Source organism: Miscanthus floridulus, chromosome 16 (genome assembly GCF_019320115.1).
Source record: "Miscanthus floridulus cultivar M001 chromosome 16, ASM1932011v1, whole genome shotgun sequence".
Taxonomy (NCBI): domain Eukaryota; kingdom Viridiplantae; phylum Streptophyta; class Magnoliopsida; order Poales; family Poaceae; genus Miscanthus; species Miscanthus floridulus.
Window position 1 is genome coordinate 38,964,132 of NC_089595.1, and position 25,893 is coordinate 38,990,024.

At 54.0% G+C, this 25,893-nt stretch overlaps 1 pseudogene; it reads left to right on the top strand.

Annotated features, from left to right (window-relative positions):
- LOC136512962 (uncharacterized) overlaps nucleotides 1-22,831 on the top strand; it is a 44,929-nt pseudogene extending 22,098 nt beyond the window's left edge.
- The last annotated feature ends 3,062 nt before the right edge of the window (nucleotides 22,832-25,893 follow it).

Consider the following 25,893-nt stretch of genomic DNA (forward strand, 5'->3'; position numbering starts at 1 on the left):
GCTAGGCATGAATTTGTTAGGTTTGTGAATTTTCTTTCTTTTTTTTTTCTCGAACACGCAGATAACCCTTGAGAAGAAACAGTTACGTGCGCACCCTTGACAAGAAACAGAAAATGACCACAACAGGAGTGAACTCCCAAACACTACTCATTAGGGCTAGGGCAGTCTGAAATTGACTCCAAATAACTAACCTTGATTTGCGGTTGTCTGATTTGAGACAAGCTGGCTTAATTCTCTATCAGTTGGCCGTGAGGGGTATTTCTCTATCAGTTGGCCATGAGGGGTATAGTGAAAAATATATATTTTATTTGAAACGGTATAATGAATAAATAATCCAGATTGAACAACCACATGTATTTGAAATCATACTGGTTGGTTTATTGGAATTTAATGCATACATGTACTGTTTTTTGGAGATTCTTTTTCTTTATTATTGACACAACTTTTGCTAGCTATTATACAATTTTAAGTTTCTTCTGTTTGCAGGTTGCCGAGGTGGAATTGGGCAAGGAAAAATGTTAAGCAGTGGGCTTAGTGGTGGAGGTGGGCATGGTGGTAAAGGGGGCGATGGCATTTATAATGGTGGTCATGCAGAGGGTGGATCTGCATATGGTCATGCTGATTTACCATGTGAACTTGGCAGTGGCAGTGGTAATGTCAGTGGATCTTCGACTGCTGGTGGTGGTATAATAGGTATCAAATATTGTATATGTATCGATGTTGCCCTCTGTTCAGTCATTGTTCCTCTTTAACAGCATTGTCCTTGTGCAAATTTTTAGTGATGGGTTCTTACGAACAATCTCTGCCAAACCTCTCCCTTTCTGGCTCAATTGAGGCAAATGGTGGTAATTTTACTGGTTTGATATCTCATGCCACAATTGGAGGACCTGGTGGTGGTTCTGGTGGTACAATTCTTCTTTTTGTGAGGACTTTACTCCTAAAGAAGGACTCTGTACTTTCTAGTGTTGGGGGAGTTGGAAGCAATGGCAGTGGTGGAGGTGGAGGGGGTCGGATTCACTTCCACTGGTCCGATATTCCCACTGGAGATGATTATATTCCTTTTGCAACCGTTAAAGGAACAATACTTGCAAGGTTTGTTTTAATTCTAATGCTTCTTGTCAGGCTGTTAGCTCTTCTCCTTTTGTTTTACAAGTTTTGAATTATGTTAAAGGCCTGTTTTTGGTGTGCGTCGTGTCTGCATGATTGTTTAGTTTTAATCCTACATGGAAATATTCAGGTTGGAACAGTACCAGCGTCTTTCATATGTATGGCACTTTTAGTATGGTTTCAATATTTATATGGTCATGAGCTAGTATTATTCACTTTTAACATAACTTTCGGTCACCTTTGGTTTGTTAGTACCAGTTGCTTTCTCCTGTTACTGCCTTTTTCACCCCTTCCACATTTTAGTATTTGCCTTTTTATCATTTCTGTTTTGGACATTTGGGTTCTATGAACTTTTTGAGTCTCTGCATTCATTGACTCCAGTTGAGAGGCTGCCTGCTCGGGCTTGAACTGGGGTGCTTGTAGGTCATGTGAGTACCTTCCAGGATTTGGTTCTCCTCTACGTTAAGACAGCCAGGGAGATGTCTTCTCCCAATGGTCAAGCTTTTTGAACCTGAACTTTTATTGTATTTGTTGTTGGATGATGCAATATGCATTGAGTGCTTTCAAACCTTATTCTTTTGGGGTGGGGGTGGGGTGTTAATGCGTAGGAAATTGCTAAATCTCTGAGCTAACCACATTTGTTTCTGCTACAGAGGAGGAGTCAGTGAAGGGCAAGGTTTCTCTGGTGAGAATGGAACCATCACAGGAAAGGATTGCCCAAAAGGTCTTTATGGAACGTTTTGCAAGGTAACTTGTGAGACATGAGATGTGCTGCCTTAACTCTTTTGGGCCACATCACATAATGTGTTACCTGTTTTAATTTTGTTGTGTATTGAGGACGCAATTTAATGTAGTAGCTAACTTTTGGAATGGCCACAGTTTAGCAGCGACCTATTTGGTAGCTTAATAGGTTATTGTTATTATTATTATTAGTATCTCTCTTTGTTTTTACTGTTCCTTTGTGACTCTTGTTGGGTTTCATCTCTACCCCAAATGGTCTTGTTGACTAAAAGGCCTTTTTATTGTAGTTTACGGTCTATTTGTACAATCACATGGCATAAACATAAACATACACTTATCAACCTAGAAAAAACCTTAAAGCATTCCTCTAGTTTTTAGTTTGACTGGCTATTGCTACTTGTACAGTGCTTACAATGTTGCAATGCTTTCTTTGGCTGAACGCAGGAATGTCCTTCAGGAACATACAAGAATGTTACTGGATCATCTAAGTCAATGTGCTCACCATGCCCTCCAAATGAGCTACCTCGCCGTGCTGTATATATAAGCGTCCGAGGTAGTTCTTGCTGTGTTCTCATCTTGTGTGACAAACATTAATTAAACTGCAGATCAAGCCCATGCATTAGCAGACCAGAACAATATGCTTCTGGAGTCTGTTCCCGACAGGATTTTTTTATGCACTTTTTTGTCTAATAGGTGTGTCTACAAAGAAACGTTTTAATGGTGTCGTCCACCTTTCTTAGGTGATATTAGAATGTACTACCTCCGATCCAAATGTTGGTCGTTTTAGACTTGTCAACAAGAATTAAGGAAGCGGATAAAATGACTTTAGTTCCCGTCATTTTGTCGGTGCTTTGGAACCGGGGGTCCCTCAACCAACGAGTGAATTTGTGCTGCGTGCCCCTAATCCCGGATGGTGATGCAAAGAGACACAAGGTTTATACTGGTTCAGGCAATCGAGGCCCTACGTCCAGTCTGAGAGATGGATCTTGTATTCCTTGCATCGGAGTGCTCGTAGTAGGGGGTTACAAGCTAGGTGAGAGAGGGGACTAGCCCCAGGTCTCGGCGTGGGTGGTGCGGGCTGTTTGAGGCGTTGTTCTCAAGCAGCGTAGTGGAAGTGTCTAGTTCTATCGGTGTGTTTTTTCTCTCCCCCGAAATGGCCCCGGTCCTTCCCTTTTATACTCCAAGGGAGAACCAGGAACCTACATATGTTGCTACATAGCGCTTCTGCAAATGGAGTGTCGTGTCCAAGCCCTGTAGCCGGCTACTGTTGTTGTGGTATGGTCGATGGAGTGGCTCCGTCCTTGTCGTGCAGAAGTGACACGCCGGTCATACTTGATCTTGTGCGTCGTGGGGCTCCAGTACAGCTTGATGCAGGACATGGCGGGCGACGTGCTGGTCACCGTGTAATGACGTCGTAGTGGGCAGCGGCTCTGCAGATGCCGAGGCCGAGCCATCGTGGGGGGCTCGGCGTGTAGCCCCCGAGCCTTGGGGGGAGTGGAGGCACTCCCCCTGAGGTTCTGACGAGAATTGGCTTTAGTTCCTGTCGGGATGGTGTTTTGCATTCGAGGTTTCGGTGGGTGCGCGCGAGCGCACCCGCCGGGTGAAGTAGCCCCCGAGCCTTGGGGGGAGTGGAGGCACTCCCCCTGAGGTTCTGACGAGAATTGGCTTTAGTTCCTGTCGGGATGGTGTTTTGCATTCGAGGTTTCGGTGGGTGCGCGCGAGCGCACCCGCCGGGTGTAGCCCCCGAGGCCCTGGAGGAGTGATTTCACTTCTTCAGGGTCTTTTTTCTCTTTCGAGTGGAGCGTTTTCATCGTGTTTGCCGGGCCCGTGGGTGCGAGTTCGGATCGCGGGGCCTCGACGATGTTGCGGAAAGAGCCCCTTAGCCTCTGCCTGGAGCGAGAGGGCCATCAGGGGTTCTCCCGGCTTTTTGTACGACCCTCGTGCTTCCTTTTCGCTCGGAAGGAGGGGTGGAAGATGCCATGCTACCCTCGGTGGGCGCGAGCGATGGCATTTCCGGCGAGCTGTTATCGGGTAAGTCCGAGTGGAGGCCCGTACCCCGTTCGCTGGGGGTCGGCTAGCGGTCCGGAGACGCGCTCCCAGAATACCGGCGGGTTTCTCTAGTGGGTGCCGAGGCCGTTCGCTGGGCCTCGGTGGCTCGGTGCCTCCCTACGGTGGGATCCCATTCAGAGACCTCCCTGCCTGTCTCGGACACGACCCGGGGCGCGCCTGTACGGGCTCGCCCGTGGTCGTCCCTGACTCCTTTATCCTGGGGCGGCTATCGAAACCCCTGGGGGCCCAGTCTTCGAACCCCTGGACCGTAACGGGTTTGGGTCGCTTTGTCTTTATCTAGGGTGTAGGAAGAGCCCCCGAGCCTCTGCACGGAGCGAGAGGGCGGTCAGGGGTCCTCCCGACTTTTTTTGTTCGTCCCCCGCACGTCCTTTTCGTTCGGACGGGGGGGCTGTTTGCCGAGCCCACTCGTGTGCGAGTTTGAGCCGCTGGGTCCCGGCAAAGTTGCAGGAGGAACCCCCGAGTCTCTCGCACGGAGCGAGAGAGCGGTCAGAGGTCCCCCTGGCTTTTGGTTCGCCCCTCGCGCGTGAGGGTCTGTCTGCCGAGCCCCCCTCGGGTGCGAGGCTAGGTCGCGGGGTCTCGGCGTCTTTTGCAGAAGGAGCTCCCTAGCCTCTGCACGGGGCGAGAGGACCGTCAGGAGTTCTTCTGGCTTTTTGAACGACCCTCGTGCTTCCTTTTCGCTCGGAAGGAGGGTTTGTTTTGCCGAGCCCCCTCGTGTGCGAGCCTAAGCCGCTGGGCCTCGGCAATGTTCTGCAGGAAGGGTCCCTTAGCCTCTGCGCGGGGCAGGAGGGCCGTCAGGGATTCTCCTGACTTTTTATTCGACCCTCGCGCTTCCTTTTCGCTCGGAAGGAGGGGTGGAAGATGCCATGCTACCCTAGGTGGGCGCGAGCGACGGCATTTCCGGTGAGCTGTTATCGGGTAAGTCCGAGTGGAGGCCCGTACCCCGTTCGCTGGGGGTCGGCTAGCGGTCCGGAGACGCGCTCCAAGAATACCGGCGGGTTTCTCTAGTGGGTGCCGAGGCCGTTCGCTGGGCCTCGGTGGCTCGGTGCCTCCCTACGGTGGGATCCCATTCGGAGACCTCCCTGCCGGTCTCGGACACGACACGGGGCGTCCCAAGCGTTTCGCTTGCTTGGGCCTCGGCCTCGCATAGGCTCGCCCGTAGTCGCCCCTGGCTCTGTTGCCCTGGGGCGGCTGTCGAAACCCCTGGGGGCCCAGCCTTCGAACCCCTGGACCGTAACGGGCTCGGTGCCCAGTTCCTTTGCCTGAAAGGAATCGGGGGGGTTATCTCCCTCCCTACGGCTAACAACGGCAGGCGCGCCTTTTGAGGCGGCTTTTTCGGGGAGGCGGAACGGCGCCTGCTGCTGCGGTTGGACGCGACGTGGGGTCAGTCGACGGGACGTATCTGCACGCACGATTTATTGAGGAGGGAGTGGGCGCGTGGGCTGTAAAACCGGATCTGGGTAACCGCGCCGGATCTTTTGGGGGAAACTTCCCCGATTTCGTCGCCCGGCGGTTTCGTCTTGTCCCTGCATAAATACGCAAAGAACCTCGCCCTTCCCATTCTTACCTCTTCCGTATTTGCCTTTGCTGCCTCCGTGCCGTTGCTGAGAGCATAGAGCGCCGGGGAGGAGAAGGGCGCGGGGGAGAGGCTGAGAGAGAGAGGGAGAGAGATTACCGCCGTAGCAGCGTCCTCCGCTGCGCAATGGCTGGTGGTCCCGTCATCCTTGCGGCGGATCCCTGGGAGCGGTCTGACGTCACCGAGGAGAAGCTGCAGTCGCTCGTGGAGGCCGGTCTTCTTCGCCCGATCACCGACCCCGACGAGCCGGAGTGGATTGCTCCGGGGAACGAGTCGGAGCCGAGGCCGCGCGACGGCTATGTGGTGAGCTTCGTCGTCTTCCACGAGCGAGGCTTTGGGTCGCCGGCGGATAACTTCATGCGGGCGCTCCCGCACTACTATGGCGTGGAGCTGCACAATTTCAGCCCCAACTCCATCGCGCAGGCGGCCATCTTCGTCGCCGTCTGTGAGGGGTACTTGGGGATCGCTCCCCACTGGGAGTTGTGGCTCCACTTGTTCCGAGCGACGTTCACCACCAAGCCGGGGGGAACGAGGGGGGCTCGGAAGGTTCAGAGGGCCGGCGGCTGCACCCTTCACGTGCGGCAAGACCGGCAGTCCCTCTACATCCCGGCCCAGCTGTCATCGTCCAACCGTCGTTGGTATGACGGCTGGTTCTACCTCCGCAACGACGGCGGAGGACTTCCCCCTTATACCGGGCGGGTCGTAGAGAGTCAACCGGAGAAGTGGGGGTACGGCGTCATCCAGGCCGATCAGCCCAGGCTGGAACCGCTTTTGAGGGCCTTGCGGAAGCTGCGTGACCATGGCCTTTCGGCGGCTGTGGTCGTGGCGGCTTTTCACCGCCGGAGGGTGTTGCCGCTGATGGCCCGGCGGCGGCGGCTGTTCGAGATGACCCCGGGCGATTCGATCGCCGGTGTCAAGATGTCCGCCTTCGCTCTTACCGACGACGAGACCCTGCGTCGGGTGAGAGAAGCGGTGGACGGGAAGCCGAAGATCGATGATTTGACGCCCTTCCCGATGCGCCCGTCGCGGGGGTATATCTCGCTGGTAAGTTGGATGTTGTCGAGGCTTTCGCGGCCTTCTTGTTTGCCCCTTGGCCGCCTTTTTTGTCTGTTGTCTTACTTCGTCGTTCTCACAGGGAATGAGAGACGTGCGAGGCTCCCTGCCGCCCGTTCCCGAGGACGCCCGGCGGCGATCCGTGAACAGGGCGCGTGCCGAGGAGGAGAAGAGGAAGAAAGATGCCAAGGAGGCGAAGCGCACGAAGGAGATCCTCGCGCGCGAAAAGCTGGACGCCCGTCGCCGGCGTCAGAAGCTCGACGGTCTCCCGTTGGAGCCGTCTCCCTCGTCGTCGGTGTCGGATTCTTCGAGCGACGGCGGCGGGCGCGAGGTGGGGACGGCCTGTTTGGAACACCTCCCCGACATCAGGGAGATGGTACCCGGGGCGCCGGCAAGGAGCCTGACGCCCCCAGGGGGAGGAGGAGGTGTCCCGGGGCCAGTGGCGGCCCGTCCCGGGGCCGAGGCCGACACACCCGAGGCGCGGGTGTCGGAGGAGCGTGCCGTCAGCCCGACGGGTTCGGCGGTGGAGGTGGAGCGAGCGACGGTGGGGGCGACCCCACTGTCTCCGCGAAGGGTTGAGGAGGTGCCGGGGTCCGACGGAGGCCCGCTGGTACCGGTGGACACCGAGGCCGCGCTGCTGCCACCACCGCCGCCGTTGCAGAGGAGGGTGGCGGTGTCGAAGCGGCTGCATCCCCGTTCGCGGTAAGCGTCCTTTCTGGTGGAGTCCGTAGTACTTCTTGTTTGCCCCTGGGTCGCATGCTGACCTTGGGAGTGTCTTTTCTTCCAGCCAGACGCTTCTGGTGGAAGATCCTCCCTTGGCGCCCCGTAAGGCGCTCAAGGTGAACGTTAGCTCCTCCGCCCATCAGGCAGCGGAGGCGCAGGCTGGCGTGCAACGCGGCGCGGCGTCGAGCGAGGCCGTTTCGGAGGAGGTGGCCGCCCAGGAAAAGGGTGCCGAGGCGGCCGCGGAGCGAGTGGAGGAGGAGGAGGCCATGCCTCGCGATGTTGTGGGTCTTGGGGCGACGGAGGCTGGGGCGTCTAGCACTGCCGAGGCCATTGAGAGTGAGGCCGGGGCCCCCAAGACCTCCGAGGTCAGGGCGGTGGACTTCGGGGCCATCGAGGTAGAGATGGCGGAGGCCAGAGCCCCCGGGTCCGTCGAGACCGAGGCGATGGAGGTGGAGGCGGAGCAAACTTTGGCGCCGCCCCTGGTTCAGACAATCTCGTCTGATGATTCTTCCCGAGGGAAGGAGGCGGCGGACGTCGAGGCGGCCAGTGCCGCGGAGCAGCAAGTCCCAGATCCTGCCGAGGGGAGTTCAGCCCTTGCCTCGCTACGGCCCGAGCCCCGTGGGTGGAACTTCCCGCGTGTTTTCTGGCGGGACCAGGCTGATCCCGAGGGGGAGCCTGTGTTCGCTCTTGAAGACATCGCCGAGGGGGGGCGTTGGGATACCCTCGAGGAGTACCGCCAACTGGCAGTGCGGTCGTTGCAGACAGCGATGACTGTCATGGAAGGGGACTTGCCTGGTGTCACTCGGGTAAGTACTTTCGTGTCTCGCGCCGAGTTGTCCTCGCAGTGTTTGACGTGCGTTTTTTACCTCTTTAGGAGCTCGAGACCCGGTCCCTTGGGAAATCGGTGTTCCTACGAAGGGAGAGGGATATCTGGGACCAGCTCCGGCGGCAGAGGGGCCTGCTTGCCGACGCCCAGGGGCTTTTGTCGGCGCGGAGTGCGGAAGTGGAGGACCTCCGCCTTCGTTGTGCTGACCTTCAGGCCGAGCTGGTTACGGCTAAGGGGCAGGCTGCCCCTCTGGTGGCGAAGATCAAGGAACTGGAGGAGGAGCGAGACTCCTTCAGGTCTCGGGCCCAAGAAGCGACGGCCTCTGCGAAGGCCACAGCCGGGCAGCTGGGTGCGGAGCAGAGCGAGCATCAGGCGACGAAAGTCGCCTTGGCAGAGGCTACCAAGGCGGCCGAGGCCTCTCGGGTCGAGGTCTCATCCTGGAAGAACAAGGCCGAGGGTAAGTTCCGCTGAACTGTGTTCCTTGCTCCATTTGTTCCGGTTCGCGTTTGACTCCTGACCCCTCGTTGCGGCGTAGATCTGGAGAAAGAGGCTTCCCAGGCGGCTGAGGCCTCCGTCGCAGCGCAAGCGGCGCTGGATGCTGAGGTCCGGGAGCACGAGGCGCTGTGCAGCGCTGTTCGTACCGCCTGCGAGGCCCTAGACGTCGAGGAGGTCCAATCAGCCAGCTCCCTTGGGAGCCGCCTGATTGCGTTGAGCGGCCGCGTCCACGAGAGGCTCCGGGGGGCGTTGCACACGGGTGTCAAGCGCGCCCTGGCCGTCGTCTCCTCGCACTACGCCATCAACCTCGAGGCTGTCAGCGACGGCTACGTGTTGCCAGAAGATGACGAGGAGGCGGATGCGGAGGTCGTGAAGCTGTTGGAGGCGGCCGAGGCACCTGGCACAGCGCTGGCCCGTCTATTTGAAGAAGAGGTGGTCCCTCCCGCGCCGGCCGCCGGTCCTTGAGCTTTGATCTGGGCCCAAAGGGGTCATGTAACCGGATTGGGTTAGTTGTCATACCGTGACGTCTTGGTGGCCGTCGAGGCCTTTAAAGTATTTGCGTACGTGCGTCTTTTAACCGTTTTCTGTTCTACTTCCGAGCCTGTGCCCTCTGTCTCGATCTTGGGGACCCGCAAAGGAATCCCTCGGGACCTAAGCCGTCCTTTGGCGAAGGGTGGTGAGGGAGCTGCCGTAGCCCAGAGGCGTAGGCTGTTCTCACGACTCGACCGGCCCTTTGGCCTCCAGACAAACTTTTGGTCTTTGGGTTCCTTGTGAAGGTCCCGTCGGAGTGCGAGAGAGTTTGGCGTAGAAATTTTTCGAAAGACCATTAACAAACGGTGTTCGAGACTTAGGGGGTTTCGGGACTTAGGGGGTTCCCCCTTTTTAGCCCCCGAGGGAGGCTCGGCTTTGCAGAGGCAGAGCCGAGTCTCCCTTATAGCGCTATTGTGACGTCGAGCCCCTAAGGGGGGTTCCTCGAAAGATTATAACAACTAAGAACGCTTCTTTATTGTATTTCGAGAAACAATGTAAACAGCGTTTGGAAATTTAAGGGTAGAAACGACGTAGCTGTTCTATGTTCCAAGCGTTTGTGAAGATTTCGCCCTTCTCGTTGGCCAACTTGTAGGTCCCGGGCTTCAGCACTTGAGCGACGATGTACGGCCCTTCCCAGGGTGGGGTCAGCTTGTGGCGGCCCTTGTTGCTCTGCTTCCGTCTCAGCACCAGGTCGCCCACCTTCAGGTCTCGTCTTTGGACGCGCCGGGCTTGGTAGCGTCGTAGGGCCTGCTGGTACCTGGCTGAGTGTAGCAGCGCGACGTCTCGGGCTTCCTCCAGTTGGTCGAGGGCGTCTTCGCGGGCAGTGCGGTTGCTTTGCTCGTTGTACGCCTGTAGTCTCGGGGAACCGTATTCTAAGTCGGTGGGGAGGATGGCCTCGGCCCCATAGACCAGGAAGAACGGTGTGAATCCCGTGGCTCGGCTTGGGGTATTCCTTAGGCTCCAGATGACTGACGGGAGTTCGGCAAGCCATTTCTTGCCAAACTTCTTCAACCGATTGAATATTCTTGGCTTAAGGCCTTGTAGGATCATGCCGTTGGCACGCTCTACTTGGCCATTCGTCCTTGGGTGCCCTACGGCCGACCGGGCCACCCGGATGTGGTGGTCGTCGCAGAAAGTTAGGAATTTGCGACCGGTGAATTGTGTCCCATTGTCAGTGATGATGGTGTTAGGAATCCCGAACCTGTGGATGATATCCGTAAAGAACAGCACCGCTTGCTCGGATTTGATCTGAGCGATCGGACGAGCCTCGATCCATTTGGAGAATTTGTCGATAGCTACCAACAGATGGGTATAGCCCCCGGGTGCCTTCTGCAGAGGCCCAACCATGTCCAGCCCCCATACAGCGAATGGCCATGTAATGGGGATGGTTTGGAGGGCCTGGGCCGGGAGGTGCGTCTGTCGAGCGTAGTACTGGCATCCCTCGCAGGAGCGTACTAGCCTCGTGGCGTCGGCCACCGCCGTCGGCCAATAGAAACCTTGGCGGAAGGCGTTACCCACGAGCGCCCGAGGCGCCGCGTGGTGCCCGCAGACTCCCGCGTGCAAGTTCCAAAGTAAGGATTGGCCAGCCTCGGCGGTGATGCATCGTTGGAGAATACCAGATGGGCTACGCCTATACAACTCGCCGTCGCAGAGGACGTAAGTCTTGGCGCGTCGCGCAAGCCGTCGGGCTTCGGTTCTATCAGCAGGAAGCTCTCCTCGGACGAGGCGATCAAGGAAAGGGACTCGCCAGTCCGTTCCTTGATCGGCCTTGGGAGGCTCTGCGTCAATCGCCATGGCCTCGGGCTCGGCGGGCGAGGTCTCGGTGGCAGAGGGGGCCTCGGGACCTGCGGTGGGCTCGGCCGATGGGCCCTCTTTCGTCGTCGAGGCGTAGTCGACGGATGGCTTGTGGAGGTCTCTGGCGAAGACGTTCGGTGGGACCGGGGTCCGTGCCGACGCCATCTTTGCCAGTTCGTCCGCGGCCTCGTTGAACTTTCGCGCAACGTGGTTGAGTTCGAGACCGTCGAACTTGTTCTCCAGGCGACGTACTATTGCGCAGTACGCCTTCATTTTTGGGTCATGGCAGCTTGACTCTTTCATCACTTGATCGACGACGAGCTGCGAATCACCCCGTACGTCGAGGCGTCGTATTCCAAGTTCGATGGCGATTTGCAGGCCGTTGACGAGGGCCTCGTATTCAGCGACATTGTTGGAGGCGGTGAAGTGAAGCCGGATCATGTAGCGCATGTGTACTCCGAGGGGCGAGACTAGGAGCAGGCCCGCGCCAGCCCCCGTCTTCATCAGGGACCCGTCGAAGTACATGGTCCAGCATTCGGATTGGATCTGAACGGGTGGCAGCTGTGTGTCGGTCCATTCGGCTACAAAGTCGAACAGTACCTGTGATTTGATCGCTTTCCGAGGCGCGAAAGACAAGGTTTCCCCCATGAGTTCGACAGCCCACTTGGCTATTCTACCCGAGGCCTCCCGGTTTTGGATTATCTCTCCCAGAGGAAAAGACGACACCACAGTCACCGGGTGGGACTCGAAGTAGTGACGCAGCTTGCGTCGAGCCAAGACCACGGTGTAAACCAGCTTCTGGATGTGGGGGTAGCGCGTCTTAGTCTCGGAGAGCACTTCGCTAATGAAGTAAACAGGTCGTTGGACGGGTAGAGCATGTCCCTTCTCCTGCCTCTCCACCACCACGGCCGCGCTGACCACTTGGGTGGTCGCGGTGGCGTAGAGCAAGAGGTGCTCGCCCTCGGTGGGCGGAACCAGGATGGGGGGGTTGGTGAGCAGTGCTTTGAGCCTGGCGAGGGCTTCCTCGGCCTCGGTGGTCCAAGAAAAGCGCTCGGACTTTCTCAAGAGGCGGTACAGGGGCAGGCCTTTTTCGCCGAGGCGCGAGATGAAGCGGCTTAGGGCCGCAAGGCATCCCATGACCCTCTGCACCCCTTTGAGGTCCCGGATCGGGCCCATGTTGGTCACGGCCGAGACCTTCTCCGGGTTGGCCTCGATCCCTCGTTCCGAGACTATGAATCCCAAGAGCATGCCTCGGGGAAGCCCGAAGACACACTTCTCGGGGTTGAGCTTGATGCCCTTCTCTCTGAGACATGTGAAGGCAATCTCCAAATCGCCGACGAGATCCCCGGCCTTCCTGGACTTGACTACGATGTCATCTACGTAGGCCTCGACGGTTCGCCCGATGTGTTCCCCAAAGACTTGGATCATGCACCGTTGGTAAGTAGCCCCTGCGTTTCTGAGGCCGAACGGCATGGTTATGTAGCAGTACATGCCGAATGGAGTGATGAAAGAAGTCGCGAGCTGGTCGGACTCTTTCATCTTGATTTGGTGGTAACCGGAATATGCATCAAGGAAGGAGAGGATTTCGCATCCTGCAGTGTAGTCGACGATTTGGTCAATTCGTGGTAGTGGGAATGGGACTTTCGGGCACGCTTTATTTAGACCAGTGTAGTCCACGCACATCCTCCACTTGCCACTTTTCTTCCTGACTAATACAGGGTTAGCCAACCACTCGGGATGGAATACTTCCTTGATGAATCCGGCTGCCATGAGCTTCTGCACTTCTTCGCCGATGGCCCTGCGCTTCTCCTCGTCAAATCGGCGCAGGCGCTGCTTTGCCGGCCTGGCGCCTGCCCGGATATCTAAGGCGTGCTCGGCGACCTCCCTTGGTATGCCCGGCATGTCCGAGGGACTCCACGCGAACATATCGACGTTCGCACGGAGAAAGTCGACGAGCACGGCCTCCTATTTGCTGTCGAGGGTGGCGCCGATCTTCAGTCCTCGGCCGTCGGGGATGGTGGGATCGACGGGGACGGGCTTGACGGCCTCCGCGGGCTCGAAGGTCCCGGCGCGTCGCTTGGCGTCGGGAACCTCGCTGCCAAGCTGGTCGAGGTCGGCGATGAGGGCCTCGGCTTCCACGATGGCCTCGGCGTACTCGATGCACTCGACGTCGCAGTCGTATGCATGCTCGTATGTGGACTCGACGGTGATGATGCCGTTGGGGCCTGGCATCTTGAGCTTGAGGTAGGTGTAGTTGGGGATCGCCATGAACTTGGTGTAGCACGGGCGCCCCAAGATGGCGTGGTAAGCCCCCTTGAATTCAACCACCTCGAAGGTGAGGACCTCCTTGCGGTAGTTGGAGGGAGTGCCGAAGCAGACGGGTAAGTCGATGCGCCCGAGGGGTCGCGTGCGCTTTCCTGGCACGATGCCGTGGAAGGGCGCGGAACCGCCTCGGAGCCGTGATCGGTCGAGCTCCAGGAGCTCCAGAGTGTTGACGTAGAGGATGTTGAGGCCGCTGCCTCCGTCCATGAGCACTTTGGTAAGTCGGGTGTTGCCGACGATCGGGTCGACGACAAGCGGGTACTGCCCGGGGTTCGGGATATAATCGGGGTGGTCATCCCGATCGAAGGTGATTGCCTCCCGAGACCAGTCGAGGTACCGGGGGGTGGCCACCTTGACCGAGAAAACCTCCCGGCGTTCCCTCTTTCGCTGGCGCGCCGTGAGGCATGCCGAGGGTCCGCCAAAGATCATGAAAGCGTTGCGTACCTCGGGGAACCCGTCGTCCTTGTCCTCGTTCCGACCGCCGGGGCCCTTCTGCTTGGCGTCGTCGTCGGGGAGCCCGAGCCTGGCGTAGTAGCGCCGGAGCATGGTGCACTCCTCGAGGGCATGCTTCACCGGGCCTTGATGGTAAGGGCAGGGCTTCTTCAGCATGTCGTCAAATAGCCCGGGGCCGCGGGGGCCGCGGGGATTCCTACGATCCGTTGTGGCGACATGGACGGCCTCGAGAACTTCCTGTTTCCCTGGGCGACCCTTCTTCTTTTTCTTAGGGAGGTGGGGGGCTGAGGCCTCGGGGGCCTCTTCCCTCCGCTTCCCTTTGGGATCGGCGTTGGGGAAGATGGCTCCGACAGCCTCTTCCCCTGAGGCGAAGCTGGTGGCGACGTCGAGGAGCGCGGCAGCAGATCGTGGGACGTTGCGTCCTAACTCTCGGACCAAGTCCCGACAAGTGGTGCCGGAGAGGAAAGCCTGGACGATCTCTGAGTCGCCGACGCTGGGTAGCTCGGTGCATTGTTTGGAGAAGCGCCGGATGAAGTCTCGGAGAGACTCGTCTGGCTTCTGGCGGCAGCTCTTAAGATCCCAGGAATTCCCAGGGCGCACGTATGTGCCCTGGAAGTTCCCGACGAAGATCCTAACCAAGTCGCGCCAGTCGTGGATTTGCGAGGGAGGGAGATGCTCGAGCCAGCCTCGTGCCGAGTCCGACAAGAGCAGAGGGAGATTGCGGATGATGAGCAGGTCATCGTCCGCGCCACCTAGCTGGCAGGCCAGGCGGTAATCAGCGAGCCAGAGTTCCGGGTTGGTCTCGCCGCTGTACTTCGCGAGGTTGGCCGGCTGTCGGAACCGGGCGGGGAAAGGAGCAACGCGGATGGTCCTGCTGAAGACCCGAGGTCCTGGCGGCTCAGGGGAAGGACTGCGGTCCTCACCGCTGTCGTAGCGACCGCCTCGGTGTGGGTGGTAGCCCCGGGCGGCTCCGTCGTCGTGGCGCCGTCGCCTGCCAACTACTTCGTGGTCACCCTGTGCCTCGCGTTGGTTCCTAAGTCGGTTGCGCACCGAGGGGGCCCTGTTGACCGTCGGCGCGCGAGCGGCCTCGGGACGGACCGAGGCTTCCTGGCCCCGGCGAGGTTGCGCTGTGGGTTGCTCCGAGGTGCCTCCGCGCCGGCGGGAGGCGGAACTTTCGGCCTGCTGCACCGCTGCGGTCTCGAGGAGGTCGCGGAGCTCTCCGCGGACCCGTCGCCCCTCGGTGGTGGAGGGCTCGGGCATTGCTCGGACCAGTATCGCAGCTGCAGCGACATTCTGGCTGGCGCGATTAAAGATTGGGGATGGCTCTCCCCCCTCGTCGTCGTTGATGCGGCGATGGACGTCGCGGGCCCTCCCTCGGGCTCCTCCGCCCTCGCCACGCCCTTGCTGCTGCTGTTCGAGAGTGTCCCGAAGCTGTTGCAGAAGGAGTCGGTCTTGCTCGACCTTGGCCCGAAGCTCGCGGAGCTGCTCCAGGTCCGGGCGTCGATGCCCCCCGCGAACGGGATTCTCGTTCCGTGCTGCCGGCGCCTCGAGACGCGGAGGTGTGGCGTCGCCCGCCCCTGCCCGGGGCGGGGAATGGTTGCCTGTCCTCTCATCCTCTTCGCCCGCCCTTGGCATCCCGAGCCCGACGTGGAAGCACTCACGAGACGGATCGTAAGTCCCTTCGTTGTCGGAGTCGGAGTAGCCGAGGCAGTAGTCGCTTGCGGCCAAGAATTGGCGCAAAGCCCCAGGGTTGTGGAGTTCGGAGAAATCCACCCTGGGCCATGCCTCGTCCTCGTCCGAGGAGTCGGAGCGGGTGCTCAGGTCGAGAGCGAAGCGCTGGCGGCGTTCCGAGGGGTGCTCGTGAGTGGCAGCGTAAGCGTAGGCGTAAGAGGCGGCGGCATTTCTCAACCCAAAGGGGTATGGGGACGGTGCCGCCCCCATATTCTGCCCCGCCGGGGTCGGCTCTTCAGGGAGTGGTGGAGCGGAGCTAGACGACTGGGCGTCGCCGCGAGCCACCGGCGATTTTCCTTCGTCCATGCTCAGGCCAGACAGGTCCCCAGCCAGGGACCCCGTACCAACAGCTGGTCGTAGGGCATCGATGGGGAGAGGCGTGCCGCCCCGGGCTCGCGTAGCGTCGGGGTGGCCTTGCTCGCGTCGCGCCTGGCGAGCGTGGCGAGAGCGGCCGCCCGGGCGCCGCCTGCGCCTGGGCTGCCGGGGCGTGACTTCATCGTCGGACGGTGGGGCTCGAGGAGTGAGGAGCACCAAGTCGTACTCATGCCCTAGAGACATGAACTCTAGGCTCCCGAACCAAACTACGGTGCCGAGACGCAATGGTCGTACGGGGTCTGCCATCCGGAACTTGCTAGGATGACGAAGCTGACACGCAGCGGCCCCTACCTGGCGCGCCAACTGTCGGTGCTTTGGAACCGGGGGTCCCTCAACCAACGAGTGAATTTGTGCTGCGTGCCCCTAATCCCGGATGGTGATGCAAAGAGACACAAGGTTTATACTGGTTCAGGCAATCGAGGCCCTACGTCCAGTCTGAGAGATGGATCTTGTATTCCTTGCACCGGAGTGCTCGTAGTAGGGGGTTACAAGCTAGGTGAGAGAGGGGACTAGCCCCAGGTCTCGGCGTGGGTGGTGCGGGCTGTTTGAGGCGTTGTTCTCAAGCAGCGTAGTGGAAGTGTCTAGTTCTATCGGTGTGTTTTTTCTCTCCCCCGAAATGGCCCCGGTCCTTCCCTTTTATACTCCAAGGGAGAACCAGGAACCTACATATGTTGCTACATAGCGCTTCTGCAAATGGAGTGTCGTGTCCAAGCCCTGTAGCCGGCTACTGTTGTTGTGGTATGGTCGATGGAGTGGCTCCGTCCTTGTCGTGCAGAAGTGACACGCCGGTCATACTTGATCTTGTGCGTCGTGGGGCTCCAGTACAGCTTGATGCAGGACATGGCGGGCGACGTGCTGGTCACCGTGTAATGACGTCGTAGTGGGCAGCGGCTCTGCAGATGCCGAGGCGGAGCCATCGTGGGGGGCTCGGCGGTCATGGACCCTCAGGCTGCCGAGCCCGTGAAGCAAACTGCCGAGGCCTCGGGGGAGTTGTTGGCCCTGGGCACTGATTCCGAGGCCACAGTAGCCCAGGCGCGGCTCCCCACGCCGCGTTGTCCTCGGAGCAGGAGTTGGCAGCACAGTGAGGCATGGGCGTCAACCATGTGCACGGTGGTTAGCACAGTGACGGGTAACCCCTGCCCAGTCCGGGGGACGTGCAGGTCATCGCGTGATGACGTCGTAGGGGGCAGCGGCTCTGTAGGTGCCGAGGCCCAGCCATCGCGGGGGGCTTTGGTGGACACGGGTCCCCAGGCTGTCGAGCCCCTGAGGCAAACTACCGAGGCCTTGGAGGGAATTATTGGTCCTGGGTACTGATTCCGAGGCCACAGTAGCCCAGACGTGGCTCCCCACGCTGCGTTGTCCTCGGAGCAGGAGTTGGCAGCACAGTGAGGCATGGGTGTCAACCATGTGCATGGTGGTTAGTACAGTGACGGGTAACCCCTGCCCAGTCCTGCCTCCTGTCCCATCGGCCATTCTGCTGTACTGCGCCGAGCATGTGGTTGTCGTCAGGGGCAGCAGTTGGCTGAGGTGATGCGACACGACGTTTTGTCAGAGGGACGGGAGGAGGAAGAGGCAGCGGAGTGCTGCCGAGCCCGCCTTGCGCGAGACGGAGGGTCGGTGGCCCGGCCGAGGCCTTTGGCGGGGAATCGCTCGAGGTCGGTAGTGAGGGAGTCTCGGGCGAGTCGGGGAATCGGCCGAGGCTCGCGGTGATGGGCCTCGGGCGAGTCGGAGAATCGGCCGAGGCCCCCGGGGCCTCGGGCGAGTCGGAGAAACGGCCGAGGCCAGCAGTGTTTAGCTGGTTTCGATCTCTACGAAGTCTAAGCAGTCGTTTTTTTTTTTGGGTTTTTCTTAGGGTACCCCTTCTCACGGTACCCGACACATTTATTATGTATTTGGAAAGGTGACTCGTTCATTTGTGAGAATGGTAGCATTATAAGTTGGGCAGGGAAGGAAGAAAAGGTAAAAGACACACATGATCTAAATTGACCTTCATTTGGAGAAAAGTTGAAAAAGGCTAAAACAACCTATATTTGGAATCGGAAGTAGTATATAGTGGCATTAGCCTGGGTCACACATATATATATATTTTTTTGTTCATTCATGTGGGTTACTTCTGTTTTCTTTTTGGTTATTTAACTCCATTCGATTTTTTCTGTTTCTGAAAGTTTTTGTTAACTATGCAATGTTTGTCAGTTCGCCTGATGTTATAAACTTAACATTATGTTTTTTGACAGGAGGTGTTGCTGAAACCCCATGCCCATACAAATGTGTGTCTGATAGATATCGCATGCCTCACTGTTTTACTGCCCTTGAAGAGCTGATATACACGTTTGGTGGACCTTGGTTGTTTGGTCTGCTTCTTTCTGGCCTTCTCGTTTTATTAGCTCTTGTTTTGAGTATTGCTCGGATGAAGTTTGTTGGTACTGATGAGTTGCCTGGGCCAGCACCAACTCAGCACAGCTCCCAAATTGATCACTCTTTTCCCTTCCTTGAATCACTGAACGAGGTGAAATCCATTCTGTTGTGCTGATTCCCTTAATAAGCTGTCGTATGATTATTTCTAATGTTACTGAAATTTCTGCTAATGTGGCAGGTATTGGAGACTAACAGGGCAGAAGAATCTCACTGTCATGTGCACAGGATGTATTTCATGGGCCCAAACACCTTCAGTGAACCTTGGCATCTCCCACACACCCCGCCAGAGCAGATTTCAGAGATTGTGTATGTAGTCCCATACTTTGTTTGTTGTTTGTATTTCCATTATTTACTAATTTCTTCTTGTATCCAAAATTTCCTAGCCGTTGAATGTCCTCCTGGCTCTTTCCTTTTCAGGTATGAGGATGCATTTAACAAATTTGTTGATGAGATCAATGCTCTTGCAGCCTATCAGTGGTGGGAAGGTTCAGTTTATAGCATCCTATGTATACTTTCATATCCCCTGGCATGGTCGTGGCAACAGTGGTGTAGGAGAAAGAAATTACAAAAACTCCGTGAATTTGTTCGTTCCGAATATGATCATTCATGCTTACGGTCCTGCCGTTCGCGTGCACTTTATGAGGGGCTGAAGGTATGTATCTTTTGTTTTCTGCTTTATTGCAGCTCTTTTCTGATCTTTCAGTTTCATGCTTGGATTATCTGGGGCAAAATCGGTAAGTAGTATCCATGAACATGCAAGATCACCGTACGTGGCTGCGCATTACCTGCAACTTTAGTCATATTGGAAAGCATAGGTTGCATTAGGCTTGCCAATTGTTATACATGTGATTGTCTCGTCATATTACGGATTGATGATTTCTTGTTTTCAAATTGATAGGTAGCTGCTACTCCAGATTTAATGCTGGGTTATCTAGATTTCTTCCTTGGTGGGGATGAGAAAAGGACTGATCTTCCCCCTCGGCTTCAACAAAGGTTCCAATGTCCCTGATCTTTGGAGGCGATGGAAGTTATATGGCTCCATTTTCACTTCATAGTGACAGAGTGGTCACAACTCTTATAAGTCAGGTTGATTTTGGAACATTTCAGATTGTACTGAATTGCTGAATTAAACCAATTATTCTCTCACCTTATTAGTCTCTTTTATAGGTTGTGCCATCATCAATATGGCATCGTCTTGTAGCTGGATTGAATGCTCAGTTGCGTTTGGTTCGTCATGGAAATCTAAGCACATCATTTCTTCCTGTGTTCAAATGGCTTGAAAGTCATGCAAATCCTGCATTGAACACGTACCGTGTGCGTGTTGACCTTGCATGGTTCCAAGCTACAGCATTAGGTTACTGTCAGTTTGGTCTTGTTCTTCATGCTGTGGGGGAAGCGGTGACCACTGTACTTCAAGATGGCTCTACAATTAAAACCGATCAACATTCAGTGTGAGTCATTTCTTGCTTGCCTGGGCATTTGTATTCTGCCCCTCTGATCGTCATATCTCTCTAATCACTTCCTCTAACAGAAACCAAAATACGTATGCTGACTCTCAAATGGGCCACTCAAGGACCAATGATGCTCTGCGTAAAAGGATAACTGGCACCATTCTCAATGTTGACAATCTAAGGATGCTTAATGACAGGAGAAATTTGTTTTACCCTCTCTCTCTTATCTTGCACAATACAAAACCAGTTGGACATCAGGTGACTATCATTTTCACAACTATAGTAACATAGCCGCAGTGTGTGCATAGCGGGATTTTCTGCATTTTGAACTCACCATGGTTCTTTTGCTTTCAACTGCAGGACCTCGTCGGCTTAGTCATCTCAATACTGCTTCTTGCAGATTTCAGTTTAGTCTTGCTTACTTTCCTCCAACTATATTCATATTCTATGGTTGATGTTTTGTTAGTCTTGTTCATTCTTCCTCTTGGGATACTGGCACCATTTCCCGCTGGGATAAATGCTCTTTTTAGTCATGGACAGAGGCGGTCAGCTGGTCTTGCTCGTGTCTATGCCTTGTGGAATATTACATCACTGGTTAATGTTGTAAGTACTCATCCATCTTTGCCTATACCTGGACTTTTGCTCTAACAAGCTCATTAGGTTGCTAAGTTCAGAATCATAGGGAGTTTAATCATTGCTGTCTGCTTGAGCATTTGTTGGGGATTCCATATCGCCATTAGGAGTTCTAGCATGAACATCGTCATATACTTGCATAAGCAAAATATAGAGCCTGAACGCTGAGTACCTTATTCCTACCCACAAATTTATCTCATGTAAAACTCAGTAGTGCTGTTTTTTTCCCCAGTGGTTTGTCAGGTTGAAGTGTGATCTGGCTGGTTTTGTTTTGAACTTTTCCTGATTTCCCATTTGCATACTGTTTTTATGTACTTTGCATGCATATGCTATACAGTTTTCACAGGAAGGGTGACTACTGACTTTCTTCACTGTAGCTACAGGAATCATGTTATGTACTCGCCTCAGTGGCCACCCCTCCCCTACTCCGCCTGCCTTGCCGTCGCTTGAGCACGTGGCCGGAAGCCCGTGCGGCCGCAAGGACGGCGGCTACGGGGCTCTTTCCCTCTTCCCATCTGTTTCCTCCCATAAAGCTCGACGGCAACCATGGCAACAGTGGAGTTTGGTGGCAGCCTTCCAGCCCATCAGCTCGGTGGTGGCCAGATCTGGTTCCAGTGCTGTTCCTTGTAGATTGGCTTGGGGGTTGCTGCTGTGGTTTCCAGGCCGTGAATGGTGTGCTGCGGGCACGATGGCTGGAGGGGAGGCTGACATAGCCCCTGCAGTGCCGTCTGCATTGGTGGACCCAAGGGCGGTGGCCCAGGTCATGGATTCTGCTGGGGTGGCACTAGCGCTGGACGCCACTCGGCACTGTTGTCTCCTCCCGTCATTTCTCCACTCCCTATCTCCATCTCCTAGTTGTGGTCGGCGGCGGTCTCCTGACTGGTGCAGAGAACGCAGCGAGGACGCTCGTGGTGGGCGTAGTGGCAGGGAAAGCCCATGTCACTAGCATCTGGACTTAGGATGGGCAACCTGGGTGGGTGGGTTCTGTGAGATCAGGGCGAAAGCTCGGACACGACGTCTTAGGACACCACATTCTCCTTGGAGGCATCCTCTTTGCACCTCTTCTACCCATCCGGTTGGTGATTGCTGGTGAAAACCTTTCCATTGTTGGCTAGCATTGTCGGTGTCTTTGACATCGTTACCTTTCTGAAGGCGTCGCTAGGCACTTCCAATGCTTGCCGTTTGGCTTTGCCACTGCTCCTTTGTTATGTTTCTATACAGGATGTAGTCTTCCTATCTCTCTTGGTAGCTTGGGATAGCCTGTTGTAGGTGTGTACTCGTCTTGTTTCATCGACGGCTTTCAGCAATGTATCTTTACTTGTTTCTTGATCCGCTAGACGGTGTTAGGAGGTCTGAGGGAGGTTATAGGTTTTGGCCAGTGGCGAGAGGACAACTCGGTTGAGAATGTCGAAGTATTTGATGGAGTTCTTTCCTATCAAGCATCGATGTGATGCTCTGAGTGCTGCTGTTTTCACTAGAGGAATACAGTCGCTTGATGGAGGCAATGAGGTTGAAGCTCTTGAGCAAGTTGTGTATCGAAGAAGGAATAGGATAGGGACTTAGTCTCTTTTATTTGTTCCGTGTTTTGTACCATGTTTGGTGGAGTGTAATCTAAGTACTACAAATCTGTTGTAATTGGCTGCACACATTCACTTGTGAATGTTGGAGGTGGAATGTTATATTCCTTTTTTCTAAAGAAAAATAGGAATCATGTTTTATGGTTTTTACCTACAAGTGCTCTATCACTCGCAGGTTGTGGCTTCTGTATGTGGATTTCTGCATTATAAGTCATCAAACAAAAAACATCCAAGCATGCAGCCATGGAATTTTGGCGGGTAAGTGTTTATTTCCTCCCTGTACCTGAATGCCGTATTGCCGTTGGCCTGCCATATCTTTTACCTCGGAACTCTTGGCAGGGAGGAAACCAGTTGGTGGCTATTCCCTACAGGACTTGTGCTATGCAAATGCATTCAAGCAAGGCTTGTTGATTGGCATGTATCTATCTTGGAGATCCAGGATCGCGCAGTTTATAGCAATGACCCAACAATATTTTGGCGGTGAAAGCATTCCGGATAACAGGAGTGTTCATGAGGAGAGCTTAATGCAACTCAAGTTTTTTGGGAGTTGATAAAAGGAAGGCTAGGGAGTTAGTCAGTTCTTTGTTCGCCTAGTCAGGGGAAGCATGTACAAAGTAGAATGCTGATAGTTGCCTGCCTATATAGACTTAATGACTTACAGTGCATGGTTAACCTTTGTCCAGTCACTCACCCAACTTTGTTTTCCTTGTACATAAGAAACGGGTTTAGTTGATCCATTCATTGTAGGGTTTAGGATTTAGACACCATAGAATTATAGATAACCTAAGCTAATCTCCAAGAGCTGGTGGGAAACGTATATACTTTTTTTTTGTTTAAAGTGTTGTGTCTTTTGCACTGATGTTGAGCTGGAAGAGGGGCGAGGCATCAAATAGAGGGCTCTTTTTCCTGTTAAGATTGATTTAAGACAAATGTTAACGTGCTGATGTTTATTCAAGATTAGTTGCCATATGTTGCAGTGATGATCCTGCTTCTGTTTTGTTATAGTTCTTGCTTAAAAATTTCTATGGCAAGTCGAAATTGACTGTGCTACTAAGAGCCCATGACATAGTAATTTGGAAAGCAAGGATATTTTTGGCCTGTGAACTTTACTGTTACCCCCTAGTAGGGGTTTTGAATAAGCAGGTAATGTTTGAATTATGTTAAATTGGGGTTTATAAGATTAAATATTTTATTACATTTTGAAGAAACTGGGCCATTTTTTAAGAAAGAATATTTCTCATTTAGGCATCATCAAGTTAACAAGATGGAGTTTTTAAGACCAGATGTCCAATCCCAGTTTCAGTGATTCAGGTCTGATAATAAAATAGTTTTTTTTTATTTTAAGTCTCATGTTAGTTTTTAGTTATGTATAAAAACCAATTTTTCGCATGCAGTTGCTGTATTGTTAGAATTTTTGGGAAAGATTTGTTGCTGCTTTTTTTTTTGTATATATGGATCAGGTACTGTCGATGTTTGACCACCGATAGCCTGCCTCGAGGGTACCCGGGGCAGTATGTTTGGGCTTCAGCGTATGTAGAACTTGATGGTAAATGCAAGAGACAGTTGATTTATCCTGGTTTGGACCCTCGATCGTTGATCGAGTAATAGCCCTACGTCTAGTCGGCGTTAGCTTTTGTGTTGTATTGATTGTAAAGTGTTATGTTGCGTTGTGTGTTCCATCTATCTAGAAACTCCGCCCTCCTTTATATAGTCAGTAGGCTAGAGTCCTAGTCGGTTTACAATGTAGAGTCCTAGTAGGATTACAGGGTAGTATTACTACTAGAATTACATGAGAGGAATCCTAATTAAACTAGATCTTCTCTCTTCCTTGCGGTGTATCCCGTGGGTCCCGCATCGACAAGCCTCCGAGCACTTCATGGTTGAACTCCGGAAGCCTTGTCTTGTTTCTACAGGTCTTGCCGAGCAGGAACAAGCGTCGCCCGAGTGCTTTCTTGAGTGAAACCATGTAGCGCTTCTTGAGATCTTCGAGTGGTGTGTGCTTTTTTGAGAGTGATGTGCGCTTTTTTGAAGAAAAAGTGCACTTACTGAGTGTAGCCCCCGAGCCTCTTGCTATTTGGAACAAAAAGTTGGAGGGTCTTGAATCTGAGTTGTTCAAAGAACTGAAAACCTCTTCTGAGGATATGTAGGATCTTGCCAAGTAAGGCAGCCAGCGGTGAGCGAGCTCCTTATTTGATGACGTGGTCCAGAAAATGGTTCCCTGCAAAGTAATCATACGAAAGTATGTAATAATTGATATACAAGATATCAAGTTAGAAGTATGTCCCAGTATTATAAAATGCATGTTAAATTTTTTCGCGTCTTGCTCTTATTAGGCTATGTAATTTCTCTAGGTAGGTAGCATGTTACGTTTAAACACCTCTCGCACCTTTTCGACGATTAGGCTTCACGGATTAAGGCCTCAGCAACCCGGGTAAATTAACAACCGTTAAGAGAAGACATTATAAAATGCATATTAAAATTTTTCGCGTCTTGCTCTTATTAGGCTATGTAATTTTTCTAGGTAGGTAGCATATTACGTTTAAACACCTCTTGTACCTTTCCGGCGAGTAGGCTTCACGGATTAAGGCATCAGCAAACCGGGTAAATTAACAACTATTAAGAGAAGACATTATAAAATGCATATTAAATTTTTTCGCGTCTTACTCTTACTAGGCTATGTAATTTCTCTAGGTAGGTAGCCTGTTACGTTTAAATACCTCTAGCACATTTCCGGCAAGTAGGTTTCACGGATTAAAGCCTCAGCAACCCAGGTAAATTAACAACCGTTAAGAGAAGACGTTATAAAATGCATGTAGTAGAGCCACGGAGGCATATGGATAATATCCAGAGATATATGATGATTAAAGAATATTTGAAGAAATATTAAACCATGACTTAGCTTGATTGACGGCCGCGTGGTCAATTGGTGAGCCGTAGTATCCGAGTAGGCATACTGCTCGCCTCCGGCTTGATGCAGTTGGACGAGGTGCGTGAAATCGTACTCGGACGAGTGCGCGGAGTCATGTTGCAAGCCGAAGCAGGATTATCCGCGAATAGCTTGCATGTCTTCCTGGTGATTGGGCCAAGCTTGGCGTATAGCATGTTGTGCACACATGCACACGTATATGCTAGTTGCACCTTGCATGGCCAGTACATGCTTTTGATCTTCATCCGACTTGTGCGGTTGCCAGAGACGAAAGCGGCGCCGCAGACCGAGTTGTATTCTGACTTCGCTACTTGGCTTAAGATCAGATCAAGAATACGTTGTTCACATCACCATGGCGTATCCGTTGGCTTTCTTTTCTCGCATTGACTCGACAGAATCCAGGAACTTGGAGCTGATGCCGCGGCCGATGGTCATCGTATGTTGACAGTTGTGGATTAATGAGCTCCACGTCTCTACGCAGGATAGCGTGTTGCCGTGAATTGCCTCGGGGTGGACAATTGATGACGAGAGCCGCTGCTTGGGAGCCGCCGAATCGCCGTAAGACAATCAGAGTTGATCCTGTCGGCAACATGATCTTTCTTAAGGTCCGTCGAGCTCTCGATTGCAAAGTCGCCGAAAGCCCCTACCTGGCGCGCCAGATGTCGATGTTTGACCACCGATAGCCTGCCACGGGGGTCCCCGGGTGAAAGGTCCTAATGGCCAGAGGGGGGGTGAATAGCCTAATAAAATTTCTACAACAACACTTAACAAAATGGTTAGATAATTAAGAGGCGAAACAAGTGTTGCGCTAGCCTACTCAAAATACAAGCCACCTACCACAATTCTAGTGTGATAGTGTCGATTCACACAAGAGATATGGCACTACTCTATGTTAGTGTGCTCTCAAAGGCTAACTAAAGACACCAACCAACCAAGCAAGCTCTCACAACTAGTTACACTAAAGAGCTTGTCAACTAGTTTGCGATAATGTAAAGAGAGTGATCAAGAAGATTATACCGCCGTGAAGATGAATAAACCAATCAATCACAAGGATGAATAACAATGAAGACCAATCACCTCGGAATCAAAGATGAACA